The 19189-nt window shown below is 59.3% G+C and overlaps 1 protein-coding gene across 2 annotated transcripts in view; it reads right to left on the bottom strand.

The window, feature by feature from the left end:
- BCOR (BCL6 corepressor) overlaps positions 1-18818 on the bottom strand; it is an 83103-nt gene extending 64285 nt beyond the window's left edge. The window contains exon 1 of one of the 2 annotated variants that reach the window (XM_075774231.1): positions 18563-18818. The gene's annotated coding sequence lies outside the window, so the exon portion shown is untranslated. The remainder of the gene's footprint in view (positions 1-18562) is intronic. The other variant, XM_075774159.1, reaches the window with a different exon arrangement.
- Positions 18819-19189: the final 371 nt, after the last annotated feature.

Raw genomic sequence — 19189 nt, 5'->3', positions numbered from 1 at the left:
CGGGTGGCTCGCCGGGGTGCATACGCATGAAATGAGAGCCTGCAACATCAAAGCGGCAGCGGAGCAGGGGCAGGGAGGGGCTCACGGTGTGTACACGTGTGTACTTTTCCAGAGAAAAGCCCCTAATTTTTCAAATCAGATTTTTTTTTTTTTCCCCTTCACTCGCATGGCAGACACGCGGAGAGATTCTTTAGTCCTGTACTTAACACTTCACAGTGTTTTTAGCAATTAAGGCGAGAGGGGGTGGGTATAAAGATAAGCCACTTTTTCGCCCTGCAAGTGTGAAAGATAAGATAACAGTAAGCTGGGGCAAAACGTCTGCTTACAACCTCCCCCCAGCGATTCTGATCGGTCACCTCTTATCGCTGAAAATGTTCATTTCGAAAGCAGCTTCAAAAAAAACCAAGGGAAAATAAAAGTATTTTCCGTTCAGAAATGCCATTTCAAACCCCGTCCTCACTTCATCTCCCTAGGTTGTGTCCTCCCCCCTCCTCCCCCCCGCCGCGGTACCCAAACCAGGGCAGCAGCCGCTTCCTAGCGCGCCTCTCGGAAGCCAAATCACGCAGGTAATCAGGGGACTGAAACCTGCCAGGCGCCGAGATTAGCAGCGTGCCCAGCTCCGCGGCGCTCCCCGGCCGTGCCCGCCGGCCGCCCCCCGTCGCAGGCGGGGGGACACGGCCCGCCTTACCGGCCCCTCGCTGCCCGTAAACCGAGCAGGGAGCTGCGCTGGGGAGAGCCCCACGTCGGCACCGCATGCGGCGGCGGGTGAGGCAGAGCGAGAGCCGGGCTGCCTTTTCCAGATCGTTTCGCTGCAGCACCCCCGACGGCATCGGGGCGGCGGGGTTGGCGATGCTCCCCTCCCCCCCCCCCCCCCTGCCCCAGCCAAGCTGCAGGATCCGCTGTCGGCGGCCGCGCTCGGCATCGAGTCGTTTCTGCTTCCTCTCCTCACCCCCCCCAAGACCCCCCAGCCGCTTCTTAACCCCGCGGCCGCCCCCGCGCCCCGCCGCCCGGCAGGCACACGCAGAGGCCGCGGGCGGGCACGGCGCCCGGCGCACACAGCGACGGCCCTGCTCTCCGCGGCACCGGGCAAGGCTCCGCCGCGCCCGCCCCGGGGCCGGCGGGCAGGATGCGAGCGCCGCTCCACCCCGCCCGCCGGGCAACGGGGCTCGGCGTGCCCACGCCCGCCACGGCCATGTCCGGGACTACGCGCTGTTTCCCTGTCCCCGGGGGCCTCCCCCCAGGCCCGGAGTTTCCCCCTCCCGTCCTTGAGCTGTCGCCGCCTCAGATAAACCGACATGCCGAGCAGAAAAGGCTTCCCGACACCTCCCCGAGGGCAAGGCGCAGCCGTGGCGTGTCCTCGCTGCCCCGGGAAACCTCCGCACGGGCCTCCACGCGAGGCAGCGGAGTGTGTGTGGCGTGGGCGTGCGTGCGTTCCCTCGTTCCCTGGATGCAAAGCCGCATCCAGGGGCCCCGCATGGGAGCCGAGATAGCGAGGACCCCGCGCAGCCCCGACGTGCTCGGGGCCGGAGCGGAGCCGGGGTGGCTCGGTGCGGAGCCGAGATGGTGGGGGGGCTTCCCCGGGCTCGCCGCATCCCCGGTCTCCTCCCGCCGCCCTTCTCAGAAACCCGTCGGTGCCGTGCTCTCGAAGTGAGTGGGTCAGCAGCTGATGACAAGGGGAAAAAAGAGAGAGAAAAAAAAAAACCAACCACCCTCCCAAACCCTAGCCTGGCGCGATTACTCATCCCCAGAGTTCCCCTAAGTCAGAGAAACTTGGCCAAGTCCCAAGGCCGAGCCGTTAGCACGATCTGAGGTTCCCCGGGCACCTTCCGCCGCGGGGCCCGGGGCCGAGGGCGCAGGGCACGGCGGGGGTGGGGAGGGCCCGGGCCGGGGGCCGGGGCAGGCGGGGAGTACGCGTCCCCATCCCCGGCGCTCTTCGCGCTCGAGTTATTGTGGAGCGTTTTATCTTCACAGTCACATCGGCAGCTAACGAAGCTCGGCGGCTGCAGCCCACACGACTTTGGTTCTCTGCATTTATCCTTCAATAAAAGCCGATTCCTTTATTAGAAACAGGAGACGTGTCTCCTACCGCCCCTATCAAATCCCAACTGGCAAGGCGCAGCCGACACCTCCCCCTCAGCCCCCCCTGCCCGAGAGGGGCAGGCGGCACCACCCCACGGCCTACGCCCCCCTCCCTCCGGACCCCCCACCGCGAGCATACCGCTCTCCCCCGCTCCAGCCCCCCCCGAACAGGGGCAGCCCTCGCCCCCTTCCACCGGAGCGGCCAACGCCCCCTCCCCGAGATACCGGGGAGGGGGGGGACAGGAGCAGCCGAGGCCAGCCGACCCCTCGCTCTGCGTGCCCCCAGCCCCAAACACCCCGCGCCGGCACGGGCAGCCGCCTCTCTCCTCCCCCCCCCTCCGCCAAATCAATCGCCCCCACCAGGCGCACCACACGACTTTCGTTCCCCTGCATTTATCGTTCAATAAAAGTCGTTTCCTTTATTAGAAACAGAGGAGACGCTTCTCCCACCGCCCTCACCTCATGCCCCCTCCGCGGGCGCAGCCGGCGGCCCCCCTTCCACATCGCCCCCCGCCGAGTTCGGCCCGCCCCACCCCCCCTCTGCTCCCACCACCGCCGCCCCCTAAAAATAACAATAACAGTAATAACAATAATAACAGCCGCCGTCCCCAGCAGTCGCGCAGCCAGCGCCCCCCCCCTCCACCGAGCCCAGCCACCCCCTCCCCTTCCCTCTCAAATCCCCCATCGCTAGGCGCAGCCAACCCCCCCCCCCCCCGCCTTTCCCCAGGCGCAGCCAACGACCCAGCAAATCCCCTCGCCAGGCACGGCTCGGCCCCCGCCCGCCTCGCAGACACCCCACCCCCCCCCGGGCACCGAGCAGGTCTGCGCGGCGGCTGCTTGTGCGACTCCGATCTGAGCTGCCGCTACCGGGCGGGGAAGGTTTCCCCGGGTGCCGCCGGGAGACTCGGTGCTCGGAGGATGCCTGCCAGCCCGCCTCGCCGTGCCGCTCCGTGCCGTGCCCCTCCGTGCCGTGCCCCTCCTCCGCGCCGCGGCTGCGGGGAGAGCACCCGGCGGAGATCTCCCCGCCGAGGAGGGACCGGGACGGAGCGCGCTCTGTATCGCATTAAATTAATCGCCCGGCTCCGGAGGAGGCAGGTGATTCTGCCAAACACAATGAGGGGTTTGAGCGCTGCGGAATAAAGCGCCGTTCATGGGGCCGTGGGCGGCGGTGCCCGGCTCCGCCGCGGGATCGCCGGGTCCCGGGGGATCCCGGCGCTGCTCCCCGCCGCCGGCCCCAGCGCGGGGAGCTCCGGCTCGGCGCACCCCCCCACCTCGCCCTCGGGATGGATAAAGGGAGGGCGCGGGGGGCAGGCAGCGGGCAGCCGCCCCGGCAGCGGGGAAGCAGCAGACCCCGAGGACGGGAGACGGGGGGGCTACAGCCAGGCCCTCCCCGGCGTGTACACCCCCCACCCCCCCGGGGGGCGGCCCTCTGCGATGGGGTGGTGAACATCAGCCTGCCGCAGGGAGGCAGGGCCGAGCGGCGGGGACTGCAGAGCCCGTCGGGCAGGGCAGGGCAGAGCAGGGCAAGGCCGAGCAGGGCAAGGCCGGGCAGGGCGGCGGGGAGCGCGGGGCCCCCGGGCGGCCCCAGGGAGGGCGCTGCGGGCGGGCGGCGCTGCCCGGGTTCAGGCGGTGGCAGGCGTTGTTTTCCTCGGAGAGCGGAGGAGGAGGAGGAGGAAATCTCCGGGTTTTTAATGAGGGGGTGCAGCAGGGCTGAGCGCTGGGATTACACGGCGCGGAGACAGAGCTGCGGGCCGTGTGTACGCGCAGGGCTGGTAGTCTCCGCCCGTCTGCCTGCTAATCGCACGTTTTCCGCTGTTAAAAAGAAACCGAGACGCTGTGGCCGAGCCCAGCGCTGTCTCTGTGACTGTGACATGAAAAGATGGCGCTCTCTCCCTCCCCCCCAGCCTCCCTCTCGGCTTACACTTCCTCCCCAACAGCTTTTTGCCTTCCAGTTTTTTAAAGCCCTCTTTTTCTCCCTTCCTTCCTCCCCGCTCCCCCGGCCGGATACCACCAGCTTCCAGCCGATCGGTGGTCCCTCGGTTGCGACGATTTTTTTTTTTTATTTTTTTTTTTTTATCTCTGCCTCGCTATTTTCGTCTCTCCTTTTCTCGGAAACCTCGATCTCCCTCTCTTTATGTCTCGCTCTCTTGTGAACTTCTGCTGCTAATGGGAGGCAGTTTGCAGGAGGCGGGGGGGGGATTATGAGGAAAAGCGAGGAAGGGGTTACCGAGTCGCTTCTCCCCCCCCCCCAATCTATTTCCTCCCTCTCCCCCGAGGCAGCGGGGACAGGAAAGCGAGCCGGATCGAGGTGTGTGCCTGGCGGGGGGGTCGGGTGGGGGGCAGGAAGCGGCCCCGGTAGGTGCCTGCCCGCGCCGGCGACCTGGTCGCGCTGCGGCTGCCCCCGTCGCCGCGGGAGCGCCCGCGGGGGGGAAGGGGGGAGCCGCGCTGGGGCGGCGCGGCGGGAGGCATTCCCGTCGGAGGAGTTTACCTGTCTAGAAATGTTTTGCGGTGCTGCACGCACTAAGGTGGTCCCGACTCCCGGAGCGGGTCCGCGGGACCGGCCGCGGTCCCTCTCCGAGGCAGGAAGGGCTGCTCCGCCGCCTTCCCCTCGCTCCCCGCGTTCATCACTAGACCGTTCCAAGTGCTAAGTTGTTTCCCCCCCCCTTTTTTTTTAAGCCTGCAAATTAAATTCAGCGCCGCTCTCTCCTATTTTAGTGTCTGTTATGTTAATTGCACTTATCGCTGGGGCACTGCTCGCCAGGGATGCATGAAGGCCTCGGAGATTAACCGCAGGCTCCTGCTCGGACTTTTCTCAGCCAGCAGCGAGTTGCGAGGGGCTGCCGAGGAGTTTGCACGATACCGTGTGCTTTCGGGGCGTGCTGCTGCCGGTCGGCCCATCTCAATCCGGGCGAGGAGGTCTGAGTGGCAGCGGCTCCCTGTGCGCCCGCAGATCTATTTGCGTAAGGATTTGCATTGCGGGAGGACAGGTATTTTTCCTCACCGTGGATGGTAAAAATGCAAAATTAGCGTGACAGTTTCTAGGCAGAAGACGCCACGATTACGTGATCTCACTGAACCTGTCGGTTGTGCTTTCTGGAGCGGCAGGAAAACCGGACACCTTTTACCAATGACTCCTGGAGCCATTCTCCTGGGCGCTCGCCGTATTCATCGCCACCTAACCCCAGGTCGCCTGCGAGTACCCTGTCTCAGCCCTTGCCTCGAGTAGGTGATGCCCAGCCCGGGGATGTCCGTGCGGCCATCTGCGCCCTGCGGAATTCCCCGGCCTTGCTGCGAAGGAGTGGGCATGTGTGGTCTTCCCAGACGCGTCCTTTCTCCAGTGCCTACTTCATCTATTCGTTATCAGGGGACGGCGTGTGGAGTGACTGAGCCTAATAAGTTGTCCACTTGTTCATTTCAGGAGCATTGATTTCTGGATCCAAGGCACTCTGTTCTAGCACTGGCTACAGCTGCGGGGCATTTCGCAGCTGGTCTTTGGCCTAGACAAATATCACCGAGAATGTGAGCGTTATTAGCCACATAAATAAATCATTAACGTGCACACAAATGTTATTTTAGCATAACTTCCAAGGAGAAAATATCCCGGCGGAGCAAGACGGAGAGACGCGTTGCGTTGGACCGGCCTCTGCGCAGCCCGGCCAGCAGCGGGCAGGGGTCGGCTCCCCCCCCCCCCCCCCCCCCCCGGCGCGGAGCCCGGAGGAGAGGCACGGCTCTCCCGCTCCCGATTGAACATTAACAGGCCCGGCCCGCCGTGGCACGGCCGCGGGGCCTTGCCTCGCAGACCTTTGTCTGCTCTCCTGAGGCCGGGCGGGGACGGCGGGCGCTTTTCTCCCCAAACGCGACGGCACTAATGAGATTACCGGCCGGCTGGCCGCAGCTGATGCTGCGAAGCGCCGAGCCCACGGGCAGAGCCCGGCCCGGCCCAGCCGCTGCTCCTCGTTAACGAGGAGCCCACGGCAGACACGACGTTTGCTTTTGACCTCCCGCGAAGGGCTGCTGGCTCCCCCCGTGCCCGCGCCCGGGCGGCGGGGAGCGGCAGCCGCCGCCGCCCGGGCCGCGCTCGCCCTGCCCCGCGGAATCCCGCGGGTGCCAGTAAAGCCCTGCCTGGGAGCCCTGCCAAGGCGGTCCCGCTTTGATATTCCGCACCACGGCCGCTCCTCCGCTTGCTCCTAATCACGCAAATGCGAGCTTGCTCCGGCACTCTCCGTAATAAACGCTGAGCGCATTTCGCCGGGCTCACTAAGTAAATATTGTATCGGAGAAGCGGGGCTGTGCTGGAAAGCTGAAATCTTCCACTTTTTCGTACTTAGCAACCGACTGAAGCGTTGTGCGCTCCCTCCCCGAGCCAGGCTCGGTGTGATTTACTTTCTGGTTGCGATGCAGATATTCACTTGTCAGTTCAAGGGCAGGACAGAAACTGTGCAAGCGGAGTCTTGTGAACGGAAATCTCCCATTTACGAGGTTCTGCTCCACCACCAAAAGCCACCCTCCAGCACCTTTGTTCTGCATGCAGCTGCTTTTATCCCTCCCCCCCCCCCCCCCAGCCACATCTCCATCCGACCCTTCTTCCCACGTTTCACTCTTCAGATGGATTCCCAGTCTTTTCCCGACTGACCCTGGGGGAGGCGGCGGGGGGGGTAGGTGAGGGGGGGGGGGTGTGCAAGGGGGAGGGAGACCGGGAGAGGTTGATGATGAATGACAAGGCAAATGATAAGAGCCGAAGCGACAGCAAAAGCAAACAGAAGTGGTCTCTGCTCTCTCGCAGGGCCCAGCCCCGTCCGCAGCCACGGGAGTTGTGCCTGTGCCATGAAAGCAAGGTTGGCCTCCGCAGGCAGCCCGGCTTCTCTGGGGCGAGATAAACACATTTCGGTCACGTGGCGAGCCTATACGGTGCCATGCTCTTATTTGCCTTCCCCACTCGCTTTTCACAATAACATGCCATCCACCGGCCAGCTCCGAGGCTAACCTCACCTCCCTGACGCCCGGCCAGCCGGCCCGGCCATGCGAGAAGCCGAGGCTCCCCCGGGGAAACTGCCCCCCGGCCTGGTTCGGGCTGCACCCCGAGCCGGGGCTGGGGCAGGAGCTGGCTGCACCCGAGCGGGAGCAGGGGCCAGGGCTGGCCGCATCACCGGGACAAGGCGCGGGGAGATCACGGTGTCCCCGCTGAGCGCCGGATGGGGTTTCACCCGGGGACCGCAGGTGCGGGATGTCTGCGGGCGGTGTCGGCTTCGGGACCGGGGAGACCCCCGCATCTCCGAGAGCGACGGCCCGGGCGCGGGGTGGTCTCCGCGGCGGGGGGGGCGGGGCACCCGCGGCGAGACTCCAGCTTTGCCGCTTTAAAATGGCTGAAAAGGGTGTCCCCGGGCATCCCCTTCCCGGTAGCAGCAGCGGCAAGCCCCGTCGCCCCGAGCACCGCGGCAGCCCCGGCTGGTTACGGGAACAATGAGGCACCGCGGGCGCGCCCGGTGCCTCCCCGCTGCCGGGGCCGGCCGGGGGGTGCAGGCGGCGGGGGGAGGCGTGCGAGGGGAGCGGGAGGCTGGAACCGGCCAAGCGGCCTCCGCCCGGCGGAGCGAGCGTGCCGTTTAATCCCTTTATCCCCGCTCGCTGGTGGCGGTGCGAGCTGCCGGGCCGGGAGCCACCCGCCAGCCGCCCGGGGAGGCGACGTGCTGGCTCCGCGGCGCAGATGTCGCCGGCTGGGAGCAGGGAGCCGATCCCCACCGGCACCACCTTCACAACGGCAGCAGCGGAGCGGGGGAGGCGGCCCCGGGGACCCGGGCACCGCTTGATCGCATACCTGAGGATCCTCGCCCCTCGGAGCCCCCGAGAGCTCCCTACCGTCGGGCACCGGAGCCGTGCCCCAGCACCCCGCCCGGGGCCCCGCGGCCTCCGTATCCCCGCTCCCGGGGCAGGCCTCGCCGTCTCCCCGCGGGGGCACGGTCTCCAGCCTCCCCTCTCCTCGGGCCTCTCCGGGGCCCCCGGGCGAGGCGAGGAGCAGTCCCCGGCGCGGAGCCCAGGTTGGGCAGCCGCCGCTCGCCTGCCCGTGCTCCGAAATCCGGCAATTATGCAAATGCCCGGGATGCTCTCCCCTTTGATCTGAACTTCCTCGGAATGATCCCTTCTCATTACGGAGCATGAAAATGCCTCTCGGACGTGTAAAGTGAACTACAGAGCTCCTTTCATCCCCTTTTGTTACCCGCACCGGGCTGGTCTCTCCAGCCCCGCATTCCCCAAACGCCGGGAAAGGGAAAGGAAAGGGGCTCCCGGGGGAGGCGGCGGGACGTGGGAGCAGCCCCGGCCGCCGGTTGTCATGGCGAGGCCAAGCGTCTTCCCAAGTTATGTGCGACTAATGGGTTTGTGTCCCGCTCGGCTCCGGGTTCACCTTTCCCCCCGCTGCTCGGCTCCCCGCCGACCACCCCGCCCGCACCCCCGGGAGGCAGCGGCGCCCCCCGCCCCGGCCGCCCCGCCGAGCAGCTCGCCCAGCCCCGGTGCCTCGTCCCTCTGATTCACTGCCTGCATATCAAACGCCTGCGGGGTCTAGAAGCGGAGGCGGAGGGAGGGGGTGAGGACTCCCGCCGACTGGAGCGCAGTCCCCGAGCGACTTTAAACTCCATCTTTTGTTGCGCTCCTTACCACCTCTTGTTTCAGTTTTGATAACTGAGACTAACGAGGCACTGAATGTATCACAGGTTTAGTATGTCCACGCAAGCGTGGATATGATTTTCAAGACTCCCGAGAGCCATGGCTGCCATTTTTTGTTATCTTTTTTTTTTCCCCTTCGAAGAGAGATTAAGAAAGTTTGTGCTGTCTTGAAAACTACTCCTCCCGTGTAAGAAAAAAATTCTGACCATTTGCTGGAGGCCATTTTATGAAACCTCAAGGAGGTTAATAGCTTGCATAATTTCAGGAATACCAGGTGTCTCCTTAATACCTTTTTCCCCTTCCCTGCCACTCATTCAGACAAGCCAGGAGCTGTGTAGGCCAAGTGGTCCTGTGACAGACAATGGATTCCCACCTATCCGAGGGGCCTGGACTAGAAAACGGATGGACTTCTTCCCTGCTCTGCTCACGTACAGTGCGGAGAGAACGCAGTGCCTGCAACGTATCTGTGAGACGAAGGGATGCGCGTGAAGGGGAGCATGGGGTAAAGGGGTTAGCCAAAATACGCAGGTTGTTTTATTTTGCTGGGATTTAAGATTTTGTCGAGAGAAGCACCAGTAGATACAGCGTTAATGAAACTCTGCTGCTGCAAAACAAAGCTGAGCAAATGGGAGAAGGAGAATTATTTGAACTGGTTTTAAAATTTTGTCATGTTTGTTAACAGCTGCTTAACTCCGGTCCCTAACAGGATCTTGAAAAAGAAGTTTTATTAATGAAAAAAAAAAAAAAAAAAAGACAATCCTCTTGCTTGCTTACAATTAAATGATGACAGCCTATAGTGCATTCCTTCAAGACCTCCAGTAATACCGGGTCTCATGGGACTTGAAATACCTAATTCATAGATTTTTTTTTTAAACCAAGAACGGGCCATTGTGATCAGCTGGTCTGACCTGCTACATATCATGGGCCAGTGAATTTCAGCCAGACGTTTTTGTATCAGACTCATAAATTCTGGCTGAGCTTTTAGCCTGGCATCCAGTCTTGCTCTGAAGACTTTTAAGTAACAGAAAACCCACTGCTTGCCTCAGTTGTTCCAGTGGTTATGTCCCCTCACTGGTTTAAAAAAATGCACCTATTTCTGCTCAGGATTCGTAGACCTTCATTTTCCAACATAGGATCTCATTATGCCTTTGTCTGCCACATTAAAGAGATCTCTACTATCAGAAATCTCCCCATAGAGACACTTAGGGCACTTGAAGACTATGATCAAACCAAGTCATAGCCTCCTCTTGGATAAATTAATAGATGGGATTTCTTTAGTCTTTTGCAGTAAGATGCGATTCCCAGACCTTGAATCACTCTTGTGGCTCTTTTCTGATCCTGTATTAATTTGCCAATGCACTTTTAACATGCAAACACCACAACAGGGCCGGACACAGTATTTCAGCAACAATCTCATTCATGTCGGAAGCGTTAATGGCATCATTAAGTTTACTTCTTTAAAACCCTATGCAGATTACCTTTATAGATAGCCTTAGCAATACTGACTTTATTAAAACCCCATTTAAAAAGTCGCCTGTCTTCATGCAGACTAGCATTGTTCATCAAATTCACAACACTGAGCGTCGCTTGACCAAACTGCAGAGCTAGCTTAGCTTTTCTAGCTGGGACTTTTTCAGTGCTTCATCAGCCATAGCCTTCAGTAGGACTTCTTTTTTCTTTTTTTTCTTTTTTTTTTTTCCTTTTGTCTGTAAGAACCAACTGCTGCGTATTCTCACAATGGCACTGGTGCTGGCTAAGAAGCGCATACACAGAGCTCCACTACACCGTTCCCTCTTTTCCCTCTTCCTCTCCTGCAATTCCGAAGCCCCAGTTAAGTTCCAGCAAGACTCAGGGTAATTTAGTCCTTTCAGTGACCGTGGTGGGGCTCAGTTTTGAAACACTCCTCCCCAGACAGCTTCCATGAGGGCTTCTTCAGCCATGGAACACGGTCTCCTTCATGGTGGGGGGGAGGAGATTGGGCCCCCCTTCATGGACACACATGAATGTCTTCTCCAAAGGACAGACAATAAGCAGGGTAGAGCTGTCCCACTAGATTACAGATGAAACATGACCTCTGATAAAGAAATAGGTGCTGCCCTTCCTCTGCCCATCCTGGTGATGCCCACCCATTTTTTCAGTCTATCTCAGCTTCTGAGATAGCCTTGCTGTGCAAAGGCAGTGTGGAACTGCAGGATCTTGGAGGACCAAGGTCCATGTGTTACAGAAGCATTAACTACATTGCTCCAGTATCTTCCCCATCTCTGATCTTCTCGAGCTGCACCAGGAAACACTGCATGTAGTGAATGCCATTGCGCTGGCAAGCCTGGACTCTCTTCTGTGTGAGAGGTGGCCTGAGTTGCCCTGGATTATTTGGGTGAGACTGACTGCCAAAAGCCTCAGCTCTAGCTAGGACTGCATTGTGCTGGGCATCATACAACGATGGTGAAACTGTCTGTGTCCCAAAGATCTCTTTCCATAACATTTGTATCCTCAAAAGCAGAAAATCATATAGGACAGACACAGCCTTGGAAATGGCTGGGCCTCTGCTTCACACATGGTCCCTGTGCTTCCTAACAGGACTCATACCTGAGCAACACTCCTTTCTTTATCTTCCTCCCAAATGATAGGTCTTTCTCCATAGTCCCAGCTGGAGATTCGCAGTTGCAGTCATGCATCAGACCAAAGGTGCATTTCTCACCGAAGGCAATCATACCGGCCCATGGTGTCTCCTAGCTCGCTCAGTTCCCCAGGCTGTTCCTACTGACATCTCTGCCCTAACAGAGGTCATGGCACATGCTGGAGATGGGGTGAGCGTACTGGGCCTGCACCATCGACACCTTCTAGTGAAAAAGCAGCTACAACCCACCCAGGAAGGCTGTTCCCCGTATGGGAGTGATTGTCCATCTGCGCAGAGCTGATTAAGGGACTTGTACACCGCTTATTCTACTACTGCCTCCAGGGACATGGTGCCAATAGAGTGTCAGGCCTGTGTAGCTACGCTTTTTACCCTGGGGTGAACTACGATGAAGTTCACATTATGTGAGAGGATCTTGAAGCTGCTACTGGAACACCTGGAGAGGCCCAGCCTGCATAAACCGACACCAAGACGGGGGCAGCACAGGATTAAGGGTTAACTTGCTTTTGTGTGTATGCCCCACCTCACGTTCTGTGCCACGTATTTACACCACAACTGCCCCTTTAAGCTTAAATTATCCACAATAAAAATATTGTTCCCATGACACATGGCACAGCCTTCATGTCCTACTAGTAGCAGCCCTCCCTTCGTTTGTACTTTCCACGTGCCCTCGTTTTACTATGAGTCAGACGCACTTGCCCTCTCTTCCTATGACTTACACTTTCCTACCTCAGAGGACATGTATATCAGAAGATACATCTGATGGCCCAGTTTATGGATATCTTCTCATACAATTGGTGTCACCTCCTTTCCAAAATCACTGCTAGATAGCCATCGGGTTCAATCAAACTCCCCATTAGCCTCGACCATGAAAAAGCGAGCACATAGAGAAGTCACCTTTGTTATAACAAAACACCTTGAGTTGTACTTAATTCTAGTAATCTCACTCGCTGTACCCAGATGCAATTTATAATTTTAAAAAGCAATAATCATTCAAACCATCAGGCCTGCAGCTTTGAGGCACTGCATACTGCAGGATGGGATTGCTTCTCTTCTTTCTAATTTACCTGCAAGAGCACATCGCCCCACCGCTCATGACAACCTGCTCTTTCTTCCTTCCGGGCTGCTGCAGCCAACTGTATTTGGGTCTGAGCGACTGTTTTGGGGGTCTGTCCTCCTCTAACTCTCCGAGGGGTTTGCCATTAGTTTTCATGGAGAGCAGAAACGAGGCTGTATGTTAGAAAACCAATATTGACATTTCCTTGTTTAAATATCATACATCAGAGGGGGGGTCACGGGAGCCAAGGCCACCAGAAAGGGTTCCCCACAAGCTATTATTTCCTTTTAAAAAGCACCAGGGGACCCAGTAGTCTCCGCCGGGCCTCACACCCGCATGTCTGCTCTCTCTGCAAGCTGGCTGACTGCTGCCGGTGCCACTTAGCAAATACAGATGTTCAGGTCTTTTTCTTTCACCACGGGGCCTCACTCATCGCTGCGCAGAGGCCTGGTACTAAATGAATGCCTCATTTAAGCCCTCTTTTCAAGGCTATGTGAAATACACACCCCGTTCACGCTTACTTCGGTCTTTGCTTGCAAAAATTCTACGGCACTTCCCCATCAAATTTGAAACAAATGGCATTCAAACTTATTTTAAAAATTAATTGAACCAATACATCAACAACTTTCATGTTTTCAGAGCCTGCACAACCCTCGCCTGGGAAATTAGAACTGTGGGAGGGTAATTTTGCATTTAAATCAATGGAGCTCCCTTTCCCGACAAGGTTGCCTTCACACTTTGCAAAGCCAAGCAGTCCTACCGGGGTTCAGAAGAAGAGAGCCCGTTAGGTGTCCTGCACCTATGGCACACCTGATCTCCCTGCAGGGGAGCTGTGGAGGTGTAACCCCCACATTGCACCAGCCTTCTGTGCATTGCACCAGTACTTCCGCGCCCTACACCACGGTTCCCTTCTCCTCCCAGTCATCCGAGCAGCACCTCGCCTGCTGTGCCTTATGCCTTGCGTTTGCCCTCTGTTCCCCATGTTGAGAGCGCTTCACCCTGAGAGTGGGCAGGCTCTCAAGGTGAGGTCGGATGCTGAGCTAGGAAAAAAAGGGTGTTTTGGGGACCGATCGGAAAAAGGACCAGAGAAAGCGACAGAAGACCTGCCCTTTCCCAGAGAGGGAACGGCTGCAGGATTTCTCTTTTTATCTAAACCCCTGAACGGATTTGCTGCTAAAAGAAAGATAATCCACATTATGTAGAAACAAAATTACATTCACATGAACACACGCATACAAAACGCGCACTGTTCTCTTCTAACTGCAGGACACGGGCTTTGGGAGCGGTGGCCTCAGAGAGCTGTGGCAAAGGAGGCCCGCGGCTGAAGCCGGGAGCTCGCCTGCCTCCCTGTACCACCGGCATCGCTCTCCTGGTCATCTGCCTGTTGTAGTTTTTACAGTTTTGCTTCCCTTTTTTGGGCAGGCAGGAACAATCTGCCTTCTGTGCATACAGAGTGCCCAGCACACTGAAGCTGCTGTTAGGTAACACAATACTTGCAAACCTGGAAAGATAAATACCACCTGAAATTTAGCGTGCGTTGATCCCCCCATTTATCTCGATACAAACCTGAGCCTTAACCTAGACCAAACTTCACCCCGCTGTTTTGTGTTTAGATGATAGCCACAGTAAATTAGACGATGCAAGGCAGAGTCATACCCAAAGAGCTTAGAAATCTAAACAGAGCCAGACAGACAGCATAAACAGAGACTATAAGAATATGAAGCCATCGTTTAGGTGGTCATGTAGAGGTCTTTAAGAGTTCTCAGCAATGGGACTTCTGAAATCGCTTTTCCCCTTCTCGGGAGCATTCTGGAGGCAGTGAGGTGTTAGGAAGTGGTGAAAAAGAGAAATGTTGCAACCTTGACAAACTGTTACTGGGTGAATGTCAAAGGTGTAAGCCCAGCTGCAAGAAAGCCTGCGGGCTGGCGGGACGGGGTGCCTGCAGCCTGCTGCTGCTGGCGGGAAGGGCTGGGCTGCACAGGGAGCCTGGGGTGCGCGTGTGCTCCAAACTGAGGCAGCTTTCATACCTTTCCGTGTCCCTGCCGACTGCTCCAAGCCATCGGGGTTTGCCGGGTCTGCTTTAACAGTGTTCTCCACTGCTTTGTTTCCAAGTTTTAGGCATCACCACATAAGAGCACTTCCAAGGAGATTTTAAAATGCCTTCGGGGCAGCAAGGGACAGCAGCAGGAGGACTATCTGAACCACTTTGGTCTGAGACGTTTGGACTTAGATCCACCCAGGCGTTAATTCAGTGAAAGCCAGACAGGATCAGGCTGAAACTGGCATTCTGCGCTGTTGGAAGCAAATCCAATTCACATAGTTTAAGCACACGCAACCATTTTCTGTGGGGACCTGGACTGCTTTACAAGAGTGCTCGAGGGACCAGGTGACTTTTAGCGTGCTGAATTTCAGTAGCGTAACCAAGGCTTACCGTTGTGGCCATAGCCCTCCCTGAGGTAGGGATGACTGCAAAAGGCCAAACCAACAAGTTGGAAAGAGTTTTTTCCTTTTCCATTGCCACCGTCTTTTTTTTCTGGCTTCTTTGTTATGTATACTGCTTGAGGAGAAAAGCGCTGTATCTTATAATCCTGACACAAGCCTGTGTTTTTCTCTCCCTGCTAAAATGCTGGAGGTTCCTAGCAAGAGAACAGCTCTGTGCAGGATCTAGAGGAAGGTGCGGAGACCCTGGGGCCATTTTTCCCTACTGCTTTTCAGGTTGCTCAAAAAGTTTCGGTCCTACCTTCAGTCACTGAACAACAAGGCCCAGGGCTAGAAACAGCGATGGTGTATAATACCTACGCAATAGCTCTCCTGTCACAAGGCAGGGACCCGTCAACTACACCCAAACCCCATCAGGCCCCTGGGAAATGGGTTCCAGCATTGGTTTGCCACAAGCCTTGCCCCAAATACGGAAGAAGGACCTGTCTCAAGCCAACCTGAAACAGTTGCGTAGACACACATATCCGCTATTGTCTCATTCTTGCACTCTTCCTTCAGGTGCTTCCTTGTCGTGGGAGGGGGTGTCCCCAAGACCTCAGTCTACAAGACTGATTCCCAGCCACAGCTTATATACAGCTTTCCCCAGACAAGAGTTACTCAGACATCTTCATGCACACACACACATAGGGATCTTTCTGAATGCCATGTGCATGGTCCCTTGCTCTCCCGCTTCCTGGCAGACCGGGGCTCAGCCTGCCCAGACATGTGCCACCGCACACCTGGTCCCCGTGCTCTGCCCAAGGTCTGTCCCCGTCTCCCGCTCCTTCCACAGCTCTGACACCAGCCACGTCTGCAGCACCAGAGCAACCACTTGAGGTGCAACAAGGGCACATGAGTCATTTTCCTCCTAGCCAACCCTGTCTGCTGTGCTCTGGCAGGAGTGACACAGTGCTCTTGCTCCTGCTTCTTAAGCGGTGCTCAGAGGTACAGGGCAGGTTGTAGATTTTTGCCTCTCTAACTTTTTGGCTTAGAGCAGTGCTTTGTACTCGGCAGGTCTTGCTGTCTGCTTGGCTGCACAGGCTGCTGGCTTGCGGCTTTCCCCCTTCGCTTTCCCTGCCATCCCCAATGCATTAAAACCTCCTCTGGACCAAGGGCGGGAGGGGGGGGGGACAGAGGGAGCAGGTACGCTCCATGGGGCACTGGGGCTGGGAATTGCCCCAGGGTGCTGGTGAGAAGCATGAAAGTAGCTAGCCAGCTCTGCAAACGCTGGGAACAGGGGGTCCTGGGCAGGGAGGTGTCACTTACATGACCTGGGGCCAGGGGCACCACCGGGTCGGGGGGGGGGGGGGGGGGCAAACCATCCTGGCTGGCTCCCATTGGGCTTCCATGGGGCCAGGGCACAGCTCGCTGTGGAGCCTGACATCACTCCCAGCCCCACACCATGCTTCATGGCCCCCTCAGGGACCCGGGCACGGCTCACCAGGACGTCTCCGGCCTCCGGAGTCCTCCCACCGAGCTGGTCCCGTGGGACAACCCTGGCAACCCTGCCCCCACTGCTGCTGCCCCCGGCCCCGACGGTGCGGCGGGCCTGCCATCCCCAGGGCTGCAAGATGATGCTGGCTCCGGGCAGTGGGTGTTCCCTGGACCATGGGACATGGCCTAAATCAGTCCGGGTCACAACCTTGGCGGTGCACATCAACCCTGTCATGGGGAGAGCCCGCGATGTCCCACCTGGCTGAGGGTAGGAGGGTGCTCCAGGAAATACCGAGTGTGTGCTTGGACTGCATCAGAGGTATTTATTTTGATTGTCCCTTGGCTATAACTTCCATCGTTCCCCTTTGTTTTATAGCTGCTCAAGTTTACTTGCAGAATTAAGACAGATTTTGGAGGGAGGGGGAGGAAGGGGGTAGGAAGCCTTTGTTCTCCGGAGTGTGCTTAGTCTACTTTTACATCATGTGGCCTGAGCGGCACCACACCCCCCACACACACCGCCCCCCCGCACCCGACCGTATTTACTCTATCTCGAGTGAGTCCTTTGAAGGAGAGGGCAGAGTCGTCGTTAACCCTCTGCGTGCCTGCTGGGCCCTCCGCCGTCAGAGCCCGCCTTCGGCGGGGACTCAGCAGGTCCTGGATCCCACACCCGCGGGTGTCGTTTTGACGGACGGCATCGGTGTCGTGTCGTCCCCCCCCCCCAAAAAAAAAAAAACCCCACAGCGCCCGTCCCGCGGTCAGTCTCCACGCCAGCCGTTGCACACGGGGACCCGGCGGCGGTGGGCCTCTCGGAGAGAGCCCGGGGATACCCCCTTGATCACTAGCAGGCTAGCCTGCTTAACACGAGGTTGGAGATGCCTACAAACTCGAAACAGCTGCCGGGCTTTGCTCTGGCCTGCCTGCTAAAATACGCCGATCTCCTTTTAATCTGTTTCATATTCACAAATTAAGCACTTAGCCTAGGTAATAAATCATGAGGCAGTTTACGAGGCTAGCAGGAGACAACAAGTGGAAAGGGGAAAACAATCGCCTAAAAGTGCATTCAATGCAACTGGAAAGACGCGCTCGGAAAACCCAGCCCGCACTCCCCTGGGCGGCGGCAGCACCCTGCGGCCCGGCCGAGCCCCGCCGCCCGCGGGGGGGGCCGAGCCGAGCCGAGCCGAGCCCGGCCGAGCCGGCAGCGCCCGCACTTGTCCGCGCCGCGGGGCTTCGGTCGCAACCCGGGCTCCCGCCTTTGTCTCCCCGGGGGTACCGGCCGCCCGAACCGGCTCCACCTAGGGAGACTCCCGCGGCAGCCGGCCTGGAATAATGACTCGGTGGCGATAACCTCCCTTCGCACGCCCACACCGGCTCGGCCCCGGCTGGGGCGGGGGGGGTAAGGAAAGAGATGCTGGAAAAAATAAAGTGCGGGCTCGCCTCACGCTGGAGCCGCTCGCAAGCGCCCGCGGGGGACGTGGCGCTTCCCCGTGTCCCGGGGAAGGCAGCCCGGAGACGTGCCAGGGGCTCCAGAGCGCACATGCCTGGCCGCTTCGCCCCGCTGCCGCCGGACACGGGTGGTGGGGGGGGTGCAGTTACAAAGTAGCGCTTTGGCTACTGGAGTTGCCCCCCCGGTCCCCTTTCCGGGATGGCCGGTGGAGGGGAGCACCCCGGCTGGCGAGGGGCCCCCCCTTGGGCCACTGTCACGCGAAGGGGAGGCGCGAGCAGGACGGGGCCCCGGAGGGCAGGGCTCAGCCTGAGCCCCCCGGCTCCTGCGGCGGGAGAGGGGAACCGGGAGGCGGGCGAGCCTCCAGAAGTGCCGGCCGGGCGACGGTAGCGGGGGGGCCGGGGCGCTGCAGCCCGGGACACCCGGCGCTTTCCCCGGAGGCTCTTCCAGGAGAGCCGCCAGTCACCCAGGGGACGCAGGCGAAGGCCCCAAGACAAAAGACCCGGCGCTAAGACCCCTCCTGGCAAAGGCGCAGCCTGCCGAAAAGTATTTCAACAGAGACTTTACTCCCCCCTCGGCGGGGTTCCGCGCCGTGCCGGTGGCCCGAGCCGTGCCGAGCCGTGGCAGCGGGGCCGCAGCCGGCTGCGGAGGGGGAGCGCGCAGGGCAGGGCGTGCGGAGCCGGGGGGCTGTGGGGGGGAAGGTCGGCAGCATCCCTCGGGAGAGGTGAGGGGGGGGAAGCGGTGATTTAAAGGGACTCCCGCGAACGGGAGCGACACAGACCTGCGGCCGTCCGCGAGTGAAATCTGCCGAGCTGTGGGTGCGAAGAGGCGCTGTCAGGGGCTATTATCTCTCGCCGGAGCGGCGGCTCTCGTCCCCGCATCGCCCGCCGGTAACAATGGCAGCGGCCGGCGGCTCTCCACGCGCCTGGCGGCACGGAATGGATGGCGGAAGATGCCGCCGCTCTCGGCTCAGACGGCTCGCTCATGCATCCCTCTTGGCCAGAGCCTCTCGCTACTGCCGCTCCGCCGAGAGGTCTGGCCCGCTCCCTCCCCCCCCCCCCCCCCCCCACCCCCCCCCCCCCCCCCCCCCCCCCCCCCCCCCCCCCCACCCCCCCCCCCCCCCCCCCCCCCCACCTCCCGCCCTTCCCCAATTTTCCATTTTCAGGACTTTGGCGCGGAGCCAGAAATGTCAGGAGGGATGAAACTTGACACAGAGATCTCAACCCAGAGCGATTTCCTCCCGCCCCCCCCCCAACCTCCCCCGCCTCCGTCCCCAGCCCCTAAGTTAACTTGAAGATAGTTTGGCCATATTTCAGTTTGAAAAGAAGGGGAAATTGCAGGTCACTGGTGCGTGGTCGGGCCGGGTGTATTTTTTTAATTTAAAACGGTAGACACTCAGGCCTGAAAG

The sequence above is a fragment of the Balearica regulorum genome, chromosome 1 (genome assembly GCF_011004875.1).
Source record: "Balearica regulorum gibbericeps isolate bBalReg1 chromosome 1, bBalReg1.pri, whole genome shotgun sequence".
Taxonomy (NCBI): Eukaryota; Metazoa; Chordata; class Aves; order Gruiformes; family Gruidae; genus Balearica; species Balearica regulorum.
This window is presented reverse-complemented; position numbering and strand designations above follow the sequence as displayed.